Raw genomic sequence first — 25,317 nt, forward strand, 5'->3', positions numbered from 1 at the left:
GCTCATGGGCCCTGCCCTTTCAGTTGGGGAGTGGCTGGATGTGCAGTTCCAAAACATCAGAAGGCGAGGGGTGGGGGCAGCCCCGGGATCTGCAGGACTCTCCACACTCCCTGCACTGATTTCACCCCTCATTAGTTTGAAAGTGTCTTTTAATAGTTGGTTTCTTCACACCAGGGTCTGAGTAAAGCCCACGTGTTGCATCTGATACGCTTCTTGAAGCTTTAACTCTAGAACAGCTCTTCTGCCCCGCCCTGTTCTCCCTGAGTCACTGCTTTGCTGAAGAAGCAGGTCAGTTGCCTTGTAGAATGTCCCGCAGTCTGTACTTGGCTGAGAGATTTCTCTTTAAACGTGTTCCACTAGTCTCTGTATTTCTGAAAGTTAGTGCTAAAGCTTGATGAGATTTGTTGATGTGAAACAATAAAACATCCAGTTATTTTACCAGCAAAATGGGTTTACTGGGAAACAGCAAAAGAATTGCAATTCAGGATGTGCAGCTTAGGGTGAACCACAAGCAAGTCCAGAGAACGAAGCAGAGGAACGTTCTTTTATAGGGGAGAAGGGGGTTGGGAAGGGCTGTTATAAACAGTCCATTGGAGGAAACTGGGAGTTCAAAGTGCAGTGGCTTTTCCTTGGCTGAGATGCGACAGTCTCTCCTCCCTTCCTCCTGCAGGGTGGTAAAGTGGTTACCTTCTTCCTGTTGGAGAAGCAGTTGACACAGAGTGATAGGACATGAGAATACCCCCTTTTGGCCTCCTGATTCCATTTTAAATGAGGTTTCTGTTCATTTTCATAGGTTTATGTTCAGCTTTTAGGGGCAAGATTAGTTGGTGGTGGTGCACTCTTTGTGTCCCATAATCTCAGGACTGTCTGATTGTCTCCCCTGTAGTGATACTGTAGTTGCTCATTGGGCTCATGTGGTGGCAGCTTGATCCTTTCATAATGAACCAGCCTTTCTCCCAGTTCTGTTAGCATCCACTGAGGACTGTTGCCTGAATTGATTATTTCATTAGAGGTTGTCAATTCTTCTGTCTTAATGAGCGTGTTAGTGAGTGCAAGATGAGGTTTAAATGAGCCAAGGTGCTTCTACTTGGGGACAGCTAGAGGATTAATGGAGAAGCAATAACTGGCTTGGCTTTATCCAAGCATAGCAGATACTTCCAATCATTAGAGCTAATTACCGTGCACACAGTCTTTTATGAATATACTGCTCTGGGTTCATTTTATTGTAAGTCTTGTTTTGTAGCAGTGTTAAATTCTGTTGGTATTTACTAACTTGGGTGCCTGTCCACCACCTAAACTAAGAGATCACACCATGGGTTTGTTTATGAGTCAGAATTCCATGTGGTGGTGTAGACTATGATAGATTATCTTTGTCAACAATTGTTTAAAATTTCCTGACACATAAGGGAATTTATGCCCCATCTTCCCTTATAAAAGAATAAGTAAGTCATTGATGAGTTTAAATGAACAGGAGGAGAATGATAAATCTGAAATAGCTGGGTTTCTCTTCTGCCGAGATATCAGAGAAATGGACCTCTGCTGGCAACTTGCGACTTCATTGTTAAGATCGGAAAGGATAGATTATTGCCACGTTTCCAGCAGGAAGTAATTGGGAGTTCCTTTTAAAGGAGGGGGGTTATAGCAAATGAATTTAATTTGTGTGTGCTCCATCACTGCCAGGGGACACTGGGACATGTTACAGTAGCAGTCTGACTTGGGGACAGTCCCAACATTTCAAGGCCCTTGGGATGGAAATATATTGATTCTTCCTGTCATGGGCAAGCCTTCCTTTTGCCAGAATGTGCTCCTGGAAACCACATTGTGAAAAGGACCTTCATAAAGCTGGTTCTAGGATCCCCACAGGCACAGTCTCATGATTAAGGAGTTGTGCCAGTGACCAGACAAACAAATTGTGGCTGTGACCAATAAGTCATAAAGGTGGGACCTTTAAGGAACCTAAAAAAATTTGAAATTGTAAACTGTCCTGAATTGTCACAGAGGGATTGAGCTTGGGGAAGCCTTGGAGATCAAGAGATCTCTAATGTAGACTCTTTTTTTTTTGATGAATAAACCAACACTCAGATGTGTTAACTAGCTTGACCAAGACCACACAGCTAATTATTGGAAGAATTGGAACTAGAACTCATCCCAGAATAACAATCACCAACACCTGGGTGTTTTTATATGTGGGGTAAATGCTTTCTGTGCATCATGTTTTGAGGCTGGTCATATGATGCTGGTCCTAGATGACTCTAACTGGCTGTACTTCACTGAGGAGGACTCTGGGGCCTAGAGACTGGCAGTAGTTCATCCAAGGTCACACACAACTCAGATACAGTCAGCCCTCTGTATCTGCAGGTTCCACATCTGTGGATTTAACCAACTTCTGGTTGAAAATATTAAAAACTATTTTTTCCAGAAAGTTCTGAAACGCAAACCTTGACTTCGTTAGGTGCCATAATTATTTATGTAACACTTCCATTGTATGTACAACTATTTACATAGCATTCACGTTGTATTAGGTATATGAGTAATCTAGAGGTGATTTAAAGCACACGGGAAGATTTGATTTATATGCAAGTACTACACCACTTTATGTAGGGGACTTAAACACCTGTGGGCTTTGGTGTCCCAGGAGTCCTGGAACCCAACCCCCTGTGGATAGGGAGGGACGGCTCACTGCAGAGAATGCGAGCTTGTCCTTCCCGCGGCTGTGCCTGTTACTGCACGCTTTCTGCTTTCCTTCCTTCCTCCTTTCCTCTTACTCTTCCTTATTATTATTGTTGTTATTATTGAACTTTATTATTCCTCACTAAAGGAATTATTCCTTCTTCGCCCCTCCCACCCTCATGGGCGTCTACACCAGATGTGCTGAGCCCCTTGTGTGAGCCCTGGTTGATTGGAGGGACGGGCTGGGAGCTGAGGATGGAGGGCCAGAGCTGGAGCTCTGGAGCCTAACTGGAGAGAGGACCAGAGACCACGGGGCTTAAGGGTGTGGATATGGCTGAGAGCCGGCTGAGGTGCTGTAACAAACACCAGAGACTCGGGGGCTTAACAACAGACATTTCTTTCTCACAGTTCTGGAGGCTGGGAGCCCATGATCAAAGTGCTGGCAGATTTAGTGTCTAAAGAGCCAGGGCCCTCTTCCTGGTTTGCAGACGGCTGTCCTGCTGCACCCCCACATGGCGGACGGAGATCCTCTCTTGTGTCTTTTCTTATCAGGGCACTAATCCCGTTCACACGGCCTCCCCCCTCATGACCTCATCACCTCCCAAAGGCCCTGCCTCCAGACACATGAGGAGTTAAGGCTCCAACAGTGAATCTCGGAGAGATGCAAACACTGAGCCCCCATAGCAGTGGGCCAGGTGAACAGAGGTTTAGGATCTATACGCAGGCAGGGGTCTTAGAGACAAAGACATGATCTGTCAGGAGGGCAGGTTTTCGGTGGCCCAGGATGGAAGTGCAATAGGGAGGCTGCGAGGAGAAGCGAGACGGAGGCTGTGGGTCAGCAGAGGAGGGAATCAGGCCAGTGGGTCACCCATCACCATGAGCCCACAAGGATGCTAATGTGAAAGAAAGGTTCTCACCCCGTTCATTTGTTGGTTCACCAGCTCCTGTAAGTGCAGGAATGGATTGCTGAGTGAGGGCAGCCGGATGAGACTCCCCAGGCGGGAGGGACCCAGCGTCAGCATGTGGGGAGGGGAGCAGCCCACCTGGTACCGCCTGATTTGTCATGGGGGAGCTTGGGACGCGTCTTCTTGGTCCAGGGTAACTGTCAGGAGAGCCGTCATCCACACCCGGAGTGACCTGGTCTGCTTGATCAGTCACATCGTCAGCCTGAGTACACGTGTCCTCGGTTGCTGATGAGTGTTTGTTGTGCACGTGACTAAAGCCCTGATCAAAAGTGTGTGTGACTTGAGATTCTCGTGAGCCCAAGGCTTTTAACCTGCCTCACTGAGGCAGCTTGGCTGTGGTCTCCTTGTCTACTTACTGGACCCTGAGAATATTCTGCATTATGTGTTTGGGCGTTCTTTTCTCTCTCGGGTTGCTTCCGATGACTGTATTGGCGGCTGTCCGCTGATGCTGTGGACTGCGGATGCCGCAGTGCAGCTGTGGTGGCACAGCTGTCATTGCACCACTTTGCCTGGAGCCGCTTGGGAGACCCTGCTCTGTCCCTGGGGCTCCCTGGGCTGCAGTAGCCCCACCTAAGGGACACCTTAGTGGCAGGGACTGGTGGGAAAAGGAAAGAGGAGGAGAGGAGGGGGAGGACAAGGATGCTGTGCCTCCTTTTACTTGTCAGCCTGATGAGAAGGGTTTTGGAAAGTCTTACTTGCCTGGCTGGGGATTGGGGCATGATGGAGGGGAGGGAGGTGGGATGGGGTGAGCAGGGCCCAGGACGCTGTTGATAACACACCCCTGTGTTTCTGGATCTGTTTGGCATGGGTCCCTCTGTGCCTCCTGGTAAGAGCTTCATTCCCCAAAGGAAGAGTTGACAAGTCTTTGGTTTGGATACCAGCGTCACACAGGATCTTGTGCTCTGAGATGGCTTCGTTTGTGATGAAATGGGGTGAAAGGCTCAGAGGGCCTGAGTGCCCTGGGCGGAGAGAGGCCTCAGCTGCACCTCGCCAGGAGGAACTTCCGCACCTGCAGGTTTCTCTGTGGTTATGTGATCATGGACTGTGTTTTTCCATCTCTAAGTGGAAACTGCGAGGGCAGAACCTTGTCACCCTCTTCTCGTCCTCCTGAGGGTCAGAGCTTCTTCCTGAGTAAGGCTGCTGTCCTGGGTTGGACAGGGATGCTGGATTCAGACCCTGAGTGTTACTTCATAAAGTTCCTAAGGTGCCTGGAGAGAGCCGGGCCTCTTCTTTGAGAGTCAGCGCGGGTCCGCATCTGAGAGCTGCAGGAGTAGCTCGAAGTCCTTTTGAAAGCATTGTTTACTTGCTTGGAGTCCTTTTGAAAGCATTGTTTACTTCTGTCACTGTATCATTTTCTTCCCACCTTTCCTGAGCTCAGAACCCTCCCTCCTGAGGACTTGCCTTGAAACGCACATGCGCGCACACACACACACACACACAAATAACACAACGGATCCTTTTAGGGGGAAACATTTTCCTGTACTTGATACTGTGTCCCCAGGCCCTGGTTCTCGAGAAGCATTAGCCTTGTGATTCCCTGCAGAGGGTCCCAGCCGCGTCGAAGTACAGAAGACCCTCCAGCAGGTGGATGATCTTGTGTGTTTTCCTTTCTTTGCTTCTGTTGGTTAAATGCTTCCACTGTGAATGTCTCCCCATCCTTCCTGGCAGCTGATGTTGGCAAGTAAACGTGCAGATTGGTCAGGCCAAGCCTCATCTTCTTCCTGCAACCCCACCCAGCCTGTCTTTATAATTTGGGTGGGGTGGTGTGTCAGACCATGACTTCTGTGACCCCTTTTAAAAGAAAAGAAAACAAAGGGGGAGTGCTGTGCCACGCACTGGTGATCTGCCCCAGATGAAAGAGTATGCAAATGGAAAAGGACAGCCGGTGGGTGCGTGGGTGGCTGCCCAGGGAGGTGAGCTCGCACCCCGTTTTCCGAGTTTCGTGGTCCGTACATGGGTCTGCATTTCATGTCGCTTGTCATTAACGAACAGCAGATACTTTCCCTGGGGTCTGTTTAGTTCTAGGTTACATACATCTCCCTGAAGAGTCCTGACTATTTATTAGCTAAAAGGAAAAGGGTATGTCCTCTCCTCTCTGGCTGGGTAGCTTGGGTCAAGTATGTAAGTTTTCTCTGTCCAGTTTCTCTAATAGAGAAGCAGTGTGAATTGTTAGGCTCTGAATCACACCACCTGGGCCCACCTTCTGGGTCTGCAGTTTACTAGCTTGATCAGTAACATGGGGATGACACTGCACACTCACAGAGTTTTACAGTAACGCAGCTGGTGCCCCGGCAGCCTGCCTGCGTATAGTGCAGTCAGTGCTCAGATCAGTGTCGAAGAATGTGGGTGTTGATAATAACGTAAACCTCAATGCTCAGGTGCTGTTTTTAGGGGAACTGTTATCTGTCTCCTAGAGGTGTGGTCACCATCTGTTCTCTCATTGTGATCTGAGGGAATTATCTGAGAACTGTGCATGCATTTCTGGGGTTGACAAGGAAGAGTATTTGTAATCGGGAGTGCCCGGAGAACCCGGATCCCTTGGGTAACTTTCAGCAAACAGGATGTTGACAATACGCTCTCTGGCTGAAGACAGAGTTTTATTCTAATGTACCTGGAGTTTCAGGTGCTGTCACCAAGACTGCGTCCACGGGATGCCCACATGGAAAGCCGTCAGCCCGAGCCAGCATCCCACCAATTTTAAGCAACCAGCCTCAACTACAATGTATCTCCTTACGGCAACTGGGCTTTGATTTCAAAACTGTTGCAGGTGTGGGCCTCTGCGGCTGAGGCCCAAGTTAGACGTCCCCTGGGACCTCCCGATGGCTTTCGGGTTGTTGGGGGTGGGTGGGTGGGGTGTTAGGCATCTTACAGGCCAGTTGATTTCCACCGTGTTTGGTGGCATGGGGCTCTGATACCTGACGCAGCTGCTCTTTCAAGTGAGGGAGTGGATGAGAAGTTGGCCTCGCCCTGCCGCCTCCCTGACCTAGTTTCTAGGCACTTCCCTCTTTCGTGTGTTCCAGCCACATGGCCTCTTTTTTGTTTTTCCTAAACAAGCCAGCTCTCGCTTGCCTGGGGCTGGAGGGGCTTTCCAGAGCCGCTCTCTGGAAAGCACATGCCAGATACTAAGGCCCTTCCATCACCCTTTGCAAAGTCAGCCCCCGACCTGCACCCCCCTACCCTGCATCCTTGTCCCCCTGACACTTCCCCAGGCGTGTTGCAGACACCTCGCCTGCTTACTGGGTTTCTCGCCTGCCTCCCGCCTGCCCTCACCCAGGAACCGGTGTTTCCAGCACAGAGACACTCACTGCCTTGTTGCAGCCTCTGCTGGGACCCCAGGTGTCATCAGGTGGGTGAGCTGGCCTCTTCCACTTCCAGAGCGACACAAGATAAGAGATTGCTAGCTTTTAGTCACCCAGAATAACTAAGCATCCTGTCTTCTCAATAAGGCAGCAGAGGACCTATTTGGAAAGAACATTCTGTAGAATACATGATTTTAGGTTCCATCTTAGCATGAAGTCAGGATCTTGGGAAGCCAAATAGATTAGCATTTCCTTTCAGTGAATTAAAATGAGTGAAAGGCCAGGCAGAATCCTATGCCTTTGGCCTTAAACAGGTTTTGATTTGTCTTTTTTAACAGAAAATAGCCATGTGTTCAGCTCACTTTTATTTTATAGGATATTAGCCACACGGTTGCCCATTGTTCTTTATCTGAGGTCCAAGTGGGGAACTTCTTTGAGACCATTCTGTTGTATTTTTTATTCTTTCTTGAGACAAAAGACGAAATGCCAATTTTCCCCCAATGACAAGTATATAACTTTTTTTTTTGGTCTTGGCCACTAGGAAGCTCAAAACCATATGTAACGCTCAGATCTGGAAATTGTATTAGCCCTAATGTATCCCACTTTGGCTGTTTCTTCTGTAGCGTGGCCTTAACTTTTAAATTCTGTTCATCTCTTTGCATGTATGACTTTTATTTTGAGGTGCCCTGAATCTTCTTTGGGCAGAACTAGAGAATGACAGAGCGATTTTATCCGCCTCTGGTCTCCTAATGAGAGGTACTGAGTAGCCAACTTGGCTTTGAAATTCTTACCTTGTGTGTTTTCGCTTGGGTGATGCAACTGGCAGGAAAAGTCTTTATTCACTTAGGTAGAGTTTCCATTTCTTTGGCAGATAAACCCAAGGAAGCAATTTCAGGGTAGTTGCCAGCTGGGTAGGGAGGTAGGAACTTGTAAGTAATCAAGTACAACTTCAAAGTGACTTTCTTTGACTGGTTTTATCTGGTTTATTCCAATTGCAAGATTTTGGTTACTTTGTAGGCTTTAAAATAAATAGGACTGTTAAAGGGAACCAGCTAACTTGCATCTGAATTATTAAATTTCTTAACAACAATTTCTGAAGCGTTGCTGTTTCCAAAGGATTTGAGTGTTTTCCCTCAGTAACTTAGTCCCGTCCTGTGTTCAGAGATTCATACTAGTTGTGGGAGTGTTTTCAAGAGATGCTTAAGTAGGTGAACCTGCATTTGAGAAGCTTATGTTCTAATCAGTTAGTTTTCAAAATTGGTAACTATTTTTATAAGCAATTTAGGGAATATCTTTTCCCCTAGAAAATCAGAGGAGCTTAATGCATAGTATAATGAGTGCGTCTTTTCCATGTATTTGAAACGGAGCAGGACAGTGAGGGTAGGGGTCTTTTCTGAGAGGCCTATAAAATTTATAGGAAGTGAATGTGGGTTTGTTTGTTTTTTGCTTTGTTATTATTTTGGTAAAGTCTTAAAATGAAACTTGTGAATGAGGCTCTCATTTCCAGCATGCGTTTGAATGAAAAAATTCCGTACTTTATGGAGAGTCTGATTGAAAAAGGCACGTAAGATAGTGGTCAATTGCAGGTGAATTAAACCACCGCATCCTTGGGCTTAACGTGTGCTCCTACCCCTGCAGTTTTGCTACCAGCAGTGATTTGTCAGGCAAGATGTGTGTGTTTCTCTTCTGCCTCTTTCCCCCTCATTTTAATCTCTTCTGAAATAGCTGTGGTTTTCTTTTACTCAACAACAATTCCTAAGTAAATTCTTCTTTCCAGTGACTGAGGTGCACTTTGTGTTTTTTCTTCCCTTATCAATGGCCCCTAGTTGCTTCCTGTGGGGAGAGATCAGAAAGGAGGGATGCTATATTTATAGCAAGGACAGAAGGTAAACAGTCCGTGAGATCCCATCCCTTGTCAAATCTGAGATGGATTTTTTTTTCCTCCCAGTGAAGACTGGTCATATTTATAAGACCAGGCTGTTATTCCAGAATCTCCAAAGGAACTTGTATCTGTCAGAGAGAAGGAACTTGTTTATTCTAGATTTTTCCTTCCCTCTGTGTCTGACATTGAGAAAATTACTCAAAGGGGTTTGGCAAAGTGAAGGGAGAGGAAAAATGGCTTGAGTTGGTGGAATGTATTAATTCACCGATGTTCGTTAAACTCCTAGTGTAAGAACCAGCGTCCTGGGCACAGGTGGGTATGCAGGACACTTACCCTCAGGGAGATTACATCTTGTTAGGGAGGCCAGGCCCATCCTTTGAGTTAACAAGGGTGTTGGACAACGTAGCTGTTCATTCTGTTGTGAGTGAAGTCGGTAGCATTTTGCTTATGGGAAGAAAGCTTTGTGTTTCTATGGACTTGCTCTGAGCCTAGAGACTCAGAGCCCATGAGGCTCTCTTTAAACATAAAAATAGGTGTCAACCTCAGGTCCGAGTTCAGCTGGGAAGAACTGGGGAAAGGAGCCGTTCTTAGGTGGTGGTAGTGACAGTGCTTCTGCTCGTGCTGGGTATAACTCGCTGTGTTTCCTGGCCTGCCGCAGCCGCAGAAATGTTAATTGCCTGACAGTGTTTGTTTGGAGAAAAAATGACTTTCATGCTGGAGTTGTCTGTGAACAGAAAACTGGATTATAAGTAAGTACATTTATTCACATTTGTGGTAAAAAACCTTGGGCCTCCTTAACCAGAATTCCCACTGCGGATGTGTGTTGTCACGGTGTAAGTGCAGATCTAAGTTTAAAGTGCAGTTAGGGAAACTGGATCTGAGATTAAGTTGAAAAAATAAGCCCCCCACCCCTTCCTACCGTCTTGAGAGCTGAAATCCTCAGATCGTAACCTTTTAAAAGGCAAGGGCAAGCACTGTAATAGCAATCACTGTTGCTTTGAAGTGAAAGGAACAATTTTTTGGTAAAAAAAAAAAAGCCTCACATGCTTATTTTTATTTTGATCTACTGCTTGAAATCAGTGTTTTAATTTCTTCAGTTTCCTAGTTTTTAACAGAAGTGACACATTACTGATCGCAACGTACGTTGGGCAGATTTAACCTGCTACAAACTCCCTTTCTGTATTCAGTGATCTGGTCATTTCTCTTAATTGAATTTTCATAGTGTTTCAGCGTTTTCATCCACAGGTGTTTTCTGAGCATTACAGCTTTCTTTAATTTTGTAGTAAACATTCTTCTGTCTGTTTTATAGTTGGAGGAAACTAAGGCTCAGTGGTGCAGGCTGAGCACGCTGTTAGGATTCTAATCGTTTTAGGGAAAAAAGCGCCCAGTCTTCCCTTCTCTGTTGCTCCGTTCTCACGCCGCTGCCCCACTCAGAACACTCTGGCACCAGATATTTGGAGACCCCCCCGACCAGGCAGTTCTCTGTGACACCAGCGGGTGTCTGACAGCTCAGTCCTGGTGCTGTCTGCCTGGGGCTCAGTCCCCTGGGCCTTCCCCCTCCCCTCTGCAGAGCCAATATCAAGTAGTAGGTCCCCAGGTTATCCCACAGCTTCCGTCCAGCTCGGCTACAAATCAGAGGTTCCCAGGACCTCTTCCCCCTAGGATTCAGCTGTTTGCTAGGCCAGCTTACAGGGCTCAGGGAGACACTTCTGTGTACCAGTTCTTATGAGGCTATGATTAAGGACACAGAAGAACAGCCAGAGGAAATGACACGGGTAAGGGGCAGGGGCCTGGGAGGGTCCTGAGCACAGGGGCTTCTGTCCCCGTGGACTTGGGTGTGTCATCCACCCCATGTGCGGATGTATTCCCCAGCCCGGAAGTGCTCTGAGCCCCATACTTTGGGGATTTTTATGGGGCTTCCTCACATAGGCCTGGTCAGTAACTAAGCCCATTTCCAGCCCCTCTGCCCTCTCTAGAGAAGTGTGGATGAGGCTGAAAATTCCAAGCTTCTAGTCTTGGCCTGGTCTCTCTGGTGACCACCACCCCCATGTCAGAGCCACCCAGAGTCACCTCATTAGAACAAAAGATGCTCCTGGTGCGCTTACCACTTCGGGGTTTCTAAGGTTTGAAGAACTCTGTGCCAGGGATGGGATCAAAGACCAAATACTAGAGGAGGAGATGCCCCCATTACTCTTTTTCAGGAGTTCTAGGCCCGGAACTGGGGACAGGGACCAATATGTTCATTTTCCGCTGCCTGACGCTGAGGCTGTAGGTGACAGATTGCTTCCCAGTTGCGCTGACTTCACCAGTATCACATAGTACAGGAAGCCTTCATCTTTCAGGGGAACTTCTAACTGCTTTCTAACTCAGGGGGTTTTATTTTTGTTCTGGTCTTTTTTTTTTAACTGTGATAAAATATATATAATATAAAATTTACCAATTTAACCATTTTGAAGTGCACAGTTCAGTGGCGTCCAGAGCTTTCGCATTGTTGGGCAACCATCATCACCATCCACCTCCAGGACTTTCTCGTGTTCCCGGACGGAGACTCTGTACCGGTGAACACTAACTCCCTTTTCTCCCCTCCCCCAGCCCCTGGCAACCACCCTCCCACCTTCTATCCCTATGAGAAGGACTGCTCCGGGTCCTCTGTGTAAGTGGGTCACACAGGGTTCGTCTCCTCGTGACTGGGCCTGTTCCGCTTAACGTGAGGTCTTCACGGTTCATCCGTGTTGTAGCATGTGGTAGGATTTCATTCCTTCCTTTAAGACTAAGTCATATTCCGTTGTGTGTATCAGCTACATTTTGTTGGCACATTCATCTTTGGATGGCTCTAGCTGTTTTTCATACTGTGAGTCACAGCCAGCATTTTGAAACATAAAATACAGTAGGAAATGTTTGTCCGTATTACAGATCAGTACTGTTTTGTGAACTGTGTGTACGTGTGGGTGTGTGTTCTAAACCTTCTTGGTTCAGTCTGTTGTTTACAGGCAGAGCAGAGCTGAACCCCTAAGCATCTCCCAGGTCTTGTGACGCTTGTCACGTAGAGAGCTGTGCAGGGTTTCCCTGTTTTGGGAGGGGTAGATTAGGAAAGAAGGAGCTGGAAAAGCAGGTGAACTCCTGGGGCTGGCTGTTTGTTCTAAGTGTCACATGTCCCCAGTGATACTCTTGGAAGGAACGCCAGAGCCACACAGCATGTTTGTAAACAGTTCACAGGGTTTTCCATGGAGCCTCCCTGCTGTCTCTCCGGTGCTTCCCCCGCCGGCCGCTGAGTGAAACGGGGCCACATCCCTGCGAGAGCCTGCGTCTCCGGGTGCCCGGCGTGGGCGGGCTCTGGGCGGACTCCCAGCGGACTCTGCACCGGAGCTGCGGTTGGCGTGCTGGTACGTCTCCTACCTGCCGCTACAGCTGTCCTTTCACACTCTTTGCCTTGCTCTAGATTTGCTAATTCTACTGATTTAATACCAACCATCTTAAACTGGAAGGAGACTTCTTTGGTTTAGAGTCAGAGGTCACTCCGGTAATGGGACAGAGTCAGGACTAGGGAACTCAAGGCCCTTCTTCCCTGGGTTGTGTTTTTATTTTCCCCCACTGTCTTAAACACTTCCCCCTAAATAGAAAAAATGCCAGCATGTTTCATGAGTGGACTCTAATGTCCTGAATTATGATCCTTAGGAGTGCGGATTTTGCTTGTGTTAAAGCCTGTATGCGGTAGGTATTGGGGTGTTGTTACAGTGAGTGTTAAAACTCAACCCCCTCTAGCTGGGGAGGGTGTTCATAAGTAGTTAGAAAGGTGAATCAACATGGTCACAGTGTGTGACTGTTGGGCTGGGGACCGTGGACATGCAGGCCTGGGGAGACCCCAGTGCATTTTCTTTAAATTTAATTTTTCAATTGGAGTATAGTTGATTTACATGTTTCAGGTGTACAACACAGTGATTTAGGTACACACACACACACACACATACACACGTACATGAATATTTATTCTTTTTTAGATTCTTTTCTGTTATAGGTTATTAGAGATCCTAGTGCATTTAATGTATGTGTGTGTGTGGTTCCACCACTTAATGAGGGAGCTGATTCATAGGGGAGATGTTGGCTTCCCTTCACGGATTTCATTCAACTTGTATGAGAGGCATTTGCTCGCAGACTCTGCGGATGTTTCTGCGCGGTCAACACGCGCTGCTCGAGACAGCGTGTTTTGTTGGTCTGGAGGGTCGGTAACTGGTACCGGAGTTGGAACAGTTTGTTTTTCACTGTTTGCTCTTGTTTCTGTGCCTGATGAGGTCATTCAGTTGCACACAGAGATGGAAATCCAAACTTCCCTGCTCTCTGAAGTTGCTACAGCCTCTCCCTTTGAACTTCAACTCGGACTTTTTTTGATTTCCAGAAAGAGCACTTCTTGGTGAGGGGGAGGGGTGGGGGGTAAATTCTTGTTCTGGGCGCTTTTCTTTTTCACTGGAAAAAAGCGCTGCTCTTGGGAGGTGCATTCTCACTGTGACCTTTTTATTTGTTGCTTTGAACGAGGAGCCTGCACATATCCAAAGAGATCAGTGTCCGCTTATGCCTCATGTAGGTGACTAGTGCAGAATGATTTTCTGGGCACACTTCATCTTACTAAAGAATGATTTTAAAACTGTGAATGTTAATGACTAAACCATAATTAGGAAAGTGTGTATCTGAGGTCAGAATAAACCTGGAGATCTTCCCCTGGGTCATTGAATAATCTAGTCCTTCAAATAGGTGAACTTGAACTTGAAAGTTCAACAAAACAGCAGACCTACACAAGCCTAAACAACAAGTCACGTCTTGCTGTGGTTTTGGAAGCCATGTCTTTGCCAGGGGAGAGCTTTCTCAGAGGCTGGCTGTCTTGCAGCCATAAACTGTCCTTCTTCTCTGACGATTTCTTCAAATGCCCAACCATCTGTCAAACTCTGGGTGACTTGCCCTTTGCTCATCTTTTAAAAGTACCTTTTGAGGCTCAGGAAGTTTTATCTCCACTCTTTTATCCAGGCTGTTCCCAGTGTCTGGGGTCCTGATGATTAGATTGTGCTTTTTCTCTGAGGATCTCCGCTTCCGGTACAACGTGGCTCTCCAGTGAAAATCCCAGGACTGATGGGTGTTTTGAAGTATTTCATTTTAGCAAAATAGCACTTGCTCTGCGATTGTTTTGCTCATGGTCTCCACTTTCCCCCAGTTGTGGGTATTTAAAAAAAAAATACAAGCTTGAGAAAACGGTAGCAAAACACCCTGTGTACCTTGGTTTTATTCTTGCTGCTTGTTCCTTGGTGGGGTTTAGGAAAGGCGGTTTGTTTGGTGTCCACGATGGAAACGGCATTTTCAGTCTCTGCTAACACCTATCTGATGGCGAGAGGGGTTTTTATGCTCTCCTTCATCATGGGTCCTGATCTCCACTGTGGCAGTGACTTGTGTTCCTGCCTGCTCCTTCACCACACTCCTGCCTGGCCTAGGTGTGCACAGATAAGTGGTGACAAAGTGATGTTGATACAGCTAAACAGACCACACACACACACTCACACACCATTTTTCTTGCTAGGTGCATTTGCAGTGTCTTTCTGTTTGAGGAAAACGTACAGGCTACCCTTATTAACCTGTCCTGTGCGCATTCGTATTTATTTACATAAAAGTAAAATTTTCAACAGGAGAGACATATGTCATGTTAAGTAATACTGGCTTAACTTTAGAAAGCTTTGACTTATCGAGGAATTTTCTTTCTGCAGCTAAGGAAAATGATTTGGAAATATCTATTTATTGGTAACCACATTGGGAGAAAATGGGCTTAGTTGATGGGATTTTCGGCGCAGGCGTCTGCGTTCTGGTTTTGTGCTGCCTCTGGATGGGTGCTGGGTGGAGGCTCTGTCTGTCTGTCACTTCCCTGGATCCTGGGAATCTGGAAAACACACCTGTGAGGCAGGTGAGTCCCCCTTCTCCTTTAGGAAGCCCAGCCCTGAGTTGCCGGGGAAGGTGGGGAACCTGTGGGCCGGGTGAGAGTGGAGGCAGAGGGCCCGTGATTTCCCTCCCGGGTCCTGAATGTTGAGGAACCGGCATGTCTCCTGGAGATCTGTGAGCTTACCGTGTTTTTCTGTTTGGTTAGGGCCCTGCTCGCCCAGGCCTGGCTCACTGACCCAAAATTCAGAGGTCCCACTTGTTGGCCAGAACCTTCCATCCTCCCAGTTCATCTGACAGACCCTTCCAGGTGTCATCAGACTTTTGTCCTTCTAGGTCCACTTCAGCCCCTGCTTTTACTCTCCGTGCCCATCATGCCCTGCCTCCCCTTTCTAATTCTCTGGCCAGCATTTCAGCTGCGCACTTATCAATCCACCAGATTCCCTCCCGTCTGCCGGCAGTCTTGGCACATCCCAGCCCTGGAGGTGCAGGCCACCCACTGTCCCCTCACCTGTCCCTGGACTGCCAGCTGCTGCCAGGGAAGGTCACACAGATGCTGCTGTAAAGTTCTGGTCCCCAACTTCAGCTCCGCCTGGAAATGAAGTGATTTCTTCAACGACAATCTCTCTCTCCACAATGACTATTTTCAATTCTCTCAACCCTTTTTTTTTAATTGAAGTATAGTCAGTTTATGATGTGTCAATTTCTGGTGTACAGCACAATGTCCCAGTCATGCATGTGTATACATATATTAGCTTTCATATTCTTTTTCATTATAGGTTACTACAAGATATTGAATATAGTCCCCGTGCTGTACAGAAGAAACTTGCTTATTTATTTAAGAAAAATTGTTTTACTTTATTTCTTATTTTTGGGGGGAGGAGGTAATTCGGTATTTATTTATTTATTCATTTATCTATCTATCTCTGTGGAGGTACTGGGGATTGAACCCAGGACCTCATGCATGTTAAACACGTGCTCTACCACTGAGCTAAACCCACCCCTACCTCAACACTTCTTAAATCTCCGATTACGCAGTTAGCCCCAGCCCTCCTGCTTGTCCATCACTCTCAGCGGATCATCTTCACACTGCCCCTTGATGAATCTGCTTGCTCCTGGGTCCTTTTCTCATCTTTCTGTGTATGTGCAAAAGGTATCCATCCCCCCTCACTTTCTAAGAACCAGCTTCTCCACAGCCATCCTCTCCCTCTCTCCATTTCAATCTCTGTCCTAGTGTTTCTTTCTCGGGGACTTAGGAATGCTCAAATCTCTCCCATCTTAAAGCAAAAACAAAACAGAAAGAACAGCATGAAATCCAGGCCTTCCCCAGGGCCCTCCTCTTTCAGCTGCCACGTTCTCTCTCCTTCCCTTTGTTTAAACTTTGATTAAACTATTTGAGAGGATGTTCTACTTTGTGGCTTGTAGGAGTCACCTGCTGCTGCATAGCAAGTTATCATAAATTTAGTGGCTTAAAACAACACGCATTTCTTATCTCACAGTTTCTGCGGGTCAGGAATCCAGGCACAGCCTGTCTGGGTGCTGTACTTCGGGGTCTCACCAGGCTGCAGTCCACATGTGCACCAGGGCTGTGGTCTCACCTGAGGCTCGGCTGGGGAAGACTCTGCTTCTAAGCTCCCTGAGGTTGTTGGCACCCTCGGTTCCTAGAGGTCACTGCCCTTGCGTGACACAAAGGATTCCACGTACTTGATGGCAGCATCCTTATGGATGGTGAGGGAGGGAGGCAGAGAGACATACACTCCAGCAAGATGGGGTCCAGGAGTGCTATCCCATCCCATCACCTTTGCCTTATTAGAGATGAGCCGCAGGTCCTGCCACACTCAGAGGGAAGGGATTAAACTGGAGGATGAACAGTGGGAGACGAAAATTGGGGAGGCCACCTTAGTCTGTCCATCATGTCTCAGTTGGTCCATTTCCAGTCACATATTCTATTTTTTTCTTTTACATTCTTTTGTCTTTTTTTCCCCTTTTTTAAAATTTACGTATAATCAGTTTACATTGTTGTGTCAGTTTCTGGTGTACAGGATAATGTTTCAGTCATACATGTATGTACGTATATTTCTTTTCATATTCTTTTTCATTATAGGTTACAAGGTATTGAATATAGTTCTCTGTGCTATGGAGTAGAAACTTGTTGTTTATTGATTTTATATATAGTAGTTTGTATCTGCAGTCTCAAACTCCTAATTTATCCCTTCCCACCCACTTTCCCCCAGTAACCATAAGTTTGTTCTCTGTCTGTGAGTTTCTGTTTTGTAAATAAGTCCATTTGTGTCATTTTTTTAGGTTCTGCATATAAGAGTTATCATATGGTATTTTTCTTTCTCTTTCTGGCTCACTTCACTTAGTATGACAATCTCCAGGTCCATCCATGTTGCTGTAAATGACATTTTATTCCTTTTTATGGCTGAGTAATATTCCATTATGTCGATGGATATTTCGGTCATTTCCATGTCTTGGTTATCGTAAATAGTGCTGCTATGAATATTAGGGGTGCGTGTATCTTTTCAAATTAGAGTTCCCTCTGGATATATGCCCAGGAGTGGGATTGCTAGATCATATGGTAAGTCTATTTTTAGTATTTTAAGGAATCTCCATACTGTTTTCCATAATGGCTGTATCAAACTACATTCCCACCAACAGTGTAGGAGGGTTCCCTTTTCTCCACATCCTCTCCAGCATTTATCATTTTTATTTTATTATTATTTTTTAATTTTCACTACTTTGCTGAAACTGATCTCAGAGGCAGAATTGGCTACAAAATGCAGGGCTCAGTGCAAAATGAAAATGTAGAACTCTTTGTTCAGACATTGTTGAGAATTTCAAGATGGCGACAGCAAAGCATTAAACCAAGTTCTTGGCCCAGCCGAGCCCAGGGACTGCAAGGGCCCAACCCATGAAGCCAGCGTTGCAGGGAGGCCCTCCTCCCAGTTGCTGAATCCAGAAGGTGCTCCCTTGTGGTCTTTCTCACTTGACTTCTCAGCAGTTTTGTTTGACTGCTGCTGGAAGCATCTTGCTTTCTGAAACATTCTCACATCTCTGAGCTACTGACACCCTGCGCTCCCCTGGTCTCATTCTCTTTCTGGGTCCTCCCCTTCAGTCTCCTCTGCTTTACCGACCCTTTTATATTTGAGGCCTTGGGGGTACCTTTGTCACCCTGTTGAGTGATACCCACAGTTTCCACAGCATCAGGTATTTGTGGATTTGGGGCTCAGAAATCTTTGTGTCTAGCCTGGATTGACTCCGAGCTCAAGAGCCTCGGTCCAGTGCTTCCTTTGTGGTGTAAGTTCCCTTGAGTGTTTTACGGACATTGAAAATGCACTGTGTCTAAAGGTGGTCTTGTTTTTCTCTGATCCACCAAGCGTGTTTGTCCTCAGGGTCTTCCATTTTGGTGAATGGCTCTGGGGGAGTCTGCATTTCTGGTTATGCTCTGTCTGCTGCTGTCTTGAGCCTTTCCTCTCTTCTTCTGATCAGTCTCACTTATGTCTGAGGTCTGTACCTCCACGTGGCTGGGAGGGCTCTCCCTGGGCCTGAACTTCATCCTTCCTCCCGATGGTCATGTTCTCAGGGTCCCCTGCGCTCCCTCTGACAAACCCAGCATAATGCATCACTCCTCCTTTGTTAAGTGCCTGCTTCCCTACTTAGGATGTGAGCCTCATGAGAGCAGGGACGGGGTTGTGTGTTCCCTGCTTTTTTCTCAGTGTTGAGAAGCTGGGTGCCTGCTACACCCTTAATATATATGTATTTTAATGAAAGAGTTTTTAAATTTTTCAACCTGTTTTTTTTTAAGTGTGACCATTTTCATTCCTTTGTAGAAATGACATGTTTTGGAAAAACAGGACAGTGGTGTAGAAGCCTCTTGTGACACCAGGAATGTCTATGACGTTGTAACAGTTTTGGACCTTTTGGCTGGATTGTTGTTGATGAGAAAGTAAAGTTGCAACAGGAACTAAATGGGTGTTTTCCTGTTGCTGCTGAGTTGTGGGCCCTGATGGTTGGAGGGGAGCATGTGCTGCTTGGTCTGCAGAATTCACAGAATTGCTTGTGTAGTTTGGTAGAAGGAAGTAAAAATAGGTTAACTGTGAAGGTAAGTGTGTATCAGGTACCATCATCTGAACCACTCTGCTCTTACCCCAGATGTATTTTGATAATTTTTTATTTTTATTTTTTTAACCAGCCAGCAAGGAGAGATGCTTGTGGTTAGAGGTCCACATCTCTGATTTTCTGAGGTCCTGTTTTCCTTGCAGTATCTGCTGTAAAAAAAAATGGTTCATAAATAGAACGCTGAAATATCTTGAAGTATTTGGGGGCCTAATTTAGAGACTAAATGTGGGCCAGGAGAGGGAGCATTCCACTCAGCGAAAACACTGCTTAAGTCTCAAAGGGCCTGAATCAGTCTCATTTTAAGCAAAAGTCAGATAAATGCAGACAAAATTATACATAGGTTTATTTGTTAAAGAGGCCCTTTATGCTACGGCCCATTCGTTCTCAGACTTTTTGATCTCAGGACCCCTTTACACTCTTAAAAAGTATTTGAAGGCCCCTCACAGAACTTTTCCTATTGTAGTATCTGTTGATTATTTACTGTGTTAAGAATTAAAACTGATAAATTTTAAAATTCACTGAACAATAGCAAAGATTAACAACAAACCCATTACATGGCAACAAAAGACCATTTGTATTGAAAAATAACTTTTCCAAAACAGAAAAAAAAAATAGAAGAACATTATGTTTGTGCGGATTTCTTTAATGATTTCTCAAAATGAAAAATAACTTCTCCAGAGTGAAAAAAATTAGAAGAGTGGCATTTTGGGGGAACATTTTTGCAAATCGATTGCATAACCAGTTTTAATAGAAAATAGCTGGGTTTTTATATCTGCTTCTGCATTCAGTCTGCCGATAGGTTGTTTTGGTTGAAGTATGTGCATAAAATCCAACCTCACCCAGGTATGTAACTGGTAAAGGTATGAATACTGAAATAACCTTTGCAGAGAATTATGGACAGTCTTGGTCCTACACCAAAACTTGACGAGTCGGAGTTAGTTACAGTATGGATTCTGAAACCACAACAGTGATCTTTTCTTGCTCTGTTACATTAAAATTCATTAAATTATCTTTCGTTTCGGATAGGACAGAAGAGGGATAGGTGAGTCAGCTATAACATGCGTGTATAATACGTATCACACAACCATATTTTAAAAGTGTTTTATCACAGATGAAATGTTTACAGATGTAAGAAATAGTCTACTCGGTATGATCCTAATTTTGCTTAAAAAAATGAAAAGAGGCGTGTGTTTGCACTAACTGAAAAGAAAATACATAGAACAAGGGTATGTTTCGTGACGCATTCATGGATATTTTATTTTCTTTGGCTCTTTTGATTTTCCAGGTTTTTTTTACAATCAGCATGTTGCTGCTAAAACCAGGGAAAAATAAGGTTTTTTTTAATAGAGAAATAATTATGTCTGTTAAACTTTCTGTCATCCAAAGGTCACCTTTTACATGAAGACTTCAGTGTTTATAGTTGGAGTGGAGACAAAGATCCCTTTTTCTCCTCAAGTTTTTGTTTATTTCATAAACTAATGTAACCTTTCTATGGCTCTTTGACTTCAGAACGTTCCCTCTTAATTTTAATAACAGTTAATTGATTTATTAGAGAAACTTTATTCAAAACGTATTCCAGAAAAGTATTGACTGTTGAACTTTTATGGCAGGGACATAATTTGCTTTTCCTCATTTCTGTTACACCTCAGGCAAGCACTTTGATTCTTATCTAAGTAAATGGCGAAAGGGTCTTGTCACTCAGTGGTAACAGAGCTACCGTTTTAGCTGAGAAATACCCAGGTTATGAGCATGTAATTAACCCCTCAGTCATTGCCTCTGAGTCGTTTTGTCAGTGGTGTGCTTTGTATTCCTCTTTATGGTTTTATGGCTGGAAGTCGAAGTGTCTTTAGAGAGATGCAGAGGGCACCTCACATCCGGGGATTAGCTCCCTGCTCACCTCTGGACTTAGAAAGGGCGCTTGCTCACTGTTCTGAGCTGACGTGGTATTATTGTCCCAAAGTATTGCCGCTTTAAAGCTCTTGTCCTCTGCCTGCGGACAGGAATCCAGATCTGCGGATGGTCTATTGTCCTGAAAATGGAGAATTTCATCCTGTTGGTATTTCTTTGTTTTATGTTCCTTATGATATGATTAAGTGGTATTAAGATGTCCACATCCACAAAGCAGGAGATTAGCAGTTTTGCATACCCCACCTATGATCTTAAAGATATAAACATCATTACTTTGACATTTCCAACTGAACATAGTACAGCTCTGTGGCTTTAGTTAATAAGTTAGTGACTGTCAGTGTTGGCAGTCACTCCCAAGTCTGTTTACTAAGGCACACCTCTCTTTGAAGTATCAACAGTGGTGGGAAACTGCTTAATTGCTCATTCTGATACTGTTTTACATTAAAAGGTCATTCTATCCTCTGCTTAAAACAACTGAGAGGTTTTTACTTGACGGTATCCCTCATGGTTAAAGACATCATTAAACTTGGAAATACTCTAATTTCCATCAGATTTGATGAGTTAAACATTTTAGAGGCTAGAAAATGCACTCCAAATATACCTAGTGGTTGGTTCCTTTTATGATTGAAACCGTTTTTGAGTTTACTTTTTAAAAATTATTTATTTATTTAATGGAGGTACTGGGGATTGAACCCAGGACCCTGTGCATGCTAAGCTGGCACTCTACCACTGAGCTGTATATACCCTCCCTCCCCTCTCAACTTTGAATTTATTTCTTATATCTGTCATCATCTTTTATGTACTAGATGGGGCTTGGAAGGTATCCCAGATTCTAAGTAAGGAATGAGGAACGTTTATTACTATTGTATTATCATAACCAGAAACTACCAGGGCATTTAGAATATAATCTGAAATCCTTGCCACAATCCAGAGAAGATAGACTTCATGAGGGCAAGAGCTTTGGATTCCTTTGCTGCTAATTCCATACTGTTTATAACAGTGCCAGGCACTTAACAGACGCGGGATAAATATTGGTGAATTCATGGAAGAGTGAACTCACCAGATTCCTTCTGGGGGCTGCTGTAAACAGTATGCATTTGCTTTCCAGGAGCTATTAGCAGGAGTGAGAGTGCAGGCTGGCCATGTGTGGCTTGACTCAAACTGCATGAGGCACCCGTGCCTGAAGGTCAGATGTTCAGAGAGCAGACTTCAGTGGGACAGCCAGAGAGGTGGTCATTTAGGCTCATGTCTGTCCGCGCCTCTTAGAATCGTCATGTGCTCAGTAGGTGGAGAAAATGGGGGCATGATGGGGAGCAGTTTTGAATTTTTAATTTGTAATCACTGGGACTTTGGCACACTTGGATGTGGCTTTTTGATGATAGGCATGGAGATGGCGTGGACAACCTTGATTGAAGTCCTTGTTGAGAAGCACTGGTGTGTGGGACAGGGGTCATGGGCTCAGTCAGAACGAATGGCAGCTGTTTTATTTGTGTGCCTAAAACAGTTTATGTCACGCCGTCCTCCTTGGGGACCTGCCACACCTGTGCCTAACTGACCATGTCACGGGGAAAACAGCGGGTTTCAGGGCCCTGGGTTCCCTGTTCCTCCGACCTCCTTGGCCTGTTTCTGCCACTCACCTGGTGAGTCCTTCTCAGTTCGGTCAGGCTGATCTCTTCTGCCATCTGTGGGCCCCCGGTGCTTTTTATAAGCGCCCTGCTTGGTCATTGCTTACTGCTCTGCCTGGCCGGCCCTGACTTCCGAGCCTCACTTCAGTGCCTTCCACACTCCGGCTAGCCTGTTTTCCCTGCTCGGTGCAGCTTAGTTCTGAATGTGGTATTAATGTGACTTATCTTGGTTTCGTTTTTACAGAAAGACTAAATACTCTTCAGAAGACCATCTTTTGTAGTCTCTGAGCCTGTGATGGGCGTTTGTTCCAAATGAAAAAAAATAAAGCATGGGAAATCCAGAATGCTGATGGGACACACTTGCTTTTGGAGCGCTCAGCTTTCCCCATCCCAGGACGTGGGCACGTGAGGGGCGCTGAGCTAATACTGTTCGATCGTCTGGATCGAGCCATTGCGCGGGGATGGGGATGGGTTGGGAGGGGGCTGGCATCATGAAGGCTGGGTAAGAGAGGAAGGCAGGCCGGCAGGACTGGAGTACTGGAGAGACAGGTGCAGTGTGAGAACCCAGCCCGGGGCGGCTCAGACAGGGAGTGAGGGCCACTGCCAGGGGTTTAGTCAGGCTTTTGAGGAGTTACTTGACCTGATTTATATTATAAGACAGTCCCGTGGGAGGAAGATCAATTCTTAGTGCAGGCTTCCTGCTTTGACATTTTTTTATTCAATAATGCAAATATCAGGACTGCATTTTTTGCCCCGAAACCGTTGGTATGTGGGTATATTTGAGAAGCAGAAAGGACAAGGCAACTTTCTACATTTTCACCCTGAAATTATGTTGCAGCTGAACTGTGAGGCCAGGTGGGCAGCCCAGACCACAGCCTCCGGGTTCCTGGCAGGAAGAGCACACAGTAGGCAGCTGATCTCCCTGGAGGCTGGCACAGCCTTGTGGGGTCTAGAGCAGGGCTCTCGTCCGTCAGGGCTGTGACCCAGGGGATTACCGTGACCCAGCCAGCCGATAGCTGGCGAGCCTAGTGCTGACTGCTGGCGTATTAATGTTTGCAGTCATGGCATCCCGGCCGAGCCAGAACAATCCAGAAACTCCAAGATCAGCACTTGTAGATCTTTTGTGCCTTTGGGAAGAGTAACCAGGGACTGCTTCATTGTAAATTTCTGGTATCAAATTACCCATGGTGAAATCAGTTGGTTCTGATGACAGGAAGGCCATTTGAAAGCAGTTGCTATTAATCCAGTGGGTCTTCTTCCCACACAGAGGACTGAGAGGATGCTCTGCCCTCTTCCTGGTCACCCCCAAGCATGAAAAGTCCCAGCACGCTGGCAGTGAAGGGCTGCACTTCAGACACAGGCTTTAATGTCAGTTTTTTCTGGGTCACAGCCCTTCCTAGGAGTCACACTGTTATTGTGTGTTTATAGTTGCAGATGGATACAAAACAGATTTCTCACGCTTCCCTTTGCGGGGGGGATGCGAGAGTGTGTGGCTTTGAAAGGCCTGTCTCTTGGAGCCTGACTGTGTTGCCTGGTGCAGTGTCTGTGTGTGTGTGTGTGTGTGTGTGAGTCTGCAGGTTTGGGTCAGACTGTCCTGATTACTGAAAAGCTCTGATCTTCTGGTCTAGGGCTCACAGGTGAGGAAACTGACCCCACAGGGCACTGTCATTTTCTGGAGGCACAGAGCCTGTCAGTGGCAAAGCTGGAAATAGGACCTGGCATTTCTGATACTTGGACGTGTGCCCTTTGACAAAACATGTTTAGTTATTTGTAAAGAAAATGGTCAGTAATCGATGCAATGAGGAGCTGAATAATGTCCAATTATTCCAAGCCACTGAGTTGAATCTTTTTAAATCTACAGCGAACCATTTTAAGAGAAAACAAAATTTATGTCTTGCTAGTGAGGTGGAAACAGGACTAATTTTAAAAAATGAGAATGAGGCAAAATGAAAAGATTAAAGACAAAATGTTATTCTGGGATACTTTGTTTTATAATCAGGCATTAAGTTAGAATGTCAGTGGGACTGACATTTAATGATTCTAAGTTCATAATGTCATCAGCACTTAATTTAATTAAAATAATGGATGTATTAGTGAATCCACTTTTGTTAGATAATATATTTAATCTTATAGTTAGTTTCATAATTAATTTTCTTCTCAGGGTGAAAAACACTATCTCTTCAGATTGTTAAATAGCTTTATAGTAATAATGTCCTGTTTTCTGCGCATGCATACATTCGGTTTATGCCCTTTAGACATAAACTGTTCTCCAAGTCAGGCTTAATGGGTTGTATTGCCCTTTGGTTTGGCAAACTCATGATTTCTTAATACTTAGAAAGTAGTTTATATAATTAGTGGTAGACGTATAGTGTAGCACAAAGAACTAAACTGCCAAATGACCTATCTGAGCAGGCATTGTTGTCCACTGTTGCTAGGACAACTAACAGTTTAAGTCTTGTATGTAGCCAGTTTGTTTACACCTTAAAGGCACATCCTCATAAGGTTAATCTCTGTTTTAAAAAGTGACTCGATTCAATAATTGGGTGATGGTGTATGATCGACCCATCTTTCATCAATTTGGTTAGATTGACTTGGTCGATGTACTTTGATTATTTCCATCCAGCAGCCTCCTGTCAGGGCTTCTGCTGACCTGCTTTTGGGGGTAAGGAAGTGTAGGGGGTAGCATTTGTCCACTCACGTAGACAGGAAAGAGAGGGAGAAATGTAACCCTGTTTTGAAAAGTTCTGTTGACACATTAACTCCTTGGTCCTGGTACTTCCCGTTTCCAAAACTGATTTACTGCAGGCCTGCCCTCCCTTGTGAGACTGGTTATCGCCTTCAGCAGGATTCCTGGCATGTTCGAGGCCCTGCCCCTCCGATTCCTGCCGGGTCCCCCAGCCACTGCGGGCCCAGCCCTGCTGCTCCCCCGCCCTCTT

At 45.6% G+C, this 25,317-nt stretch overlaps 1 protein-coding gene across 3 annotated transcripts in view; it reads left to right on the top strand.

The window, feature by feature from the left end:
- The window catches only part of FAM107B (family with sequence similarity 107 member B), a 187,504-nt gene that overhangs the window by 130,115 nt on the left and 32,072 nt on the right, over positions 1 to 25,317 (top strand). The window contains exon 2 of one of the 3 annotated variants that reach the window (XM_072955000.1): positions 12,026 to 12,199. The exons of the other annotated variants lie outside the window; for them this stretch is intronic. The gene's annotated coding sequence lies outside the window, so the exon portion shown is untranslated. The remainder of the gene's footprint in view (positions 1 to 12,025; positions 12,200 to 25,317) is intronic. 3 annotated transcript variants of the gene reach the window in all.

The sequence above is a fragment of the Vicugna pacos genome, chromosome 35 (assembly GCF_048564905.1).
Source record: "Vicugna pacos chromosome 35, VicPac4, whole genome shotgun sequence".
Classification (NCBI taxonomy): Eukaryota; Metazoa; Chordata; class Mammalia; order Artiodactyla; family Camelidae; genus Vicugna; species Vicugna pacos.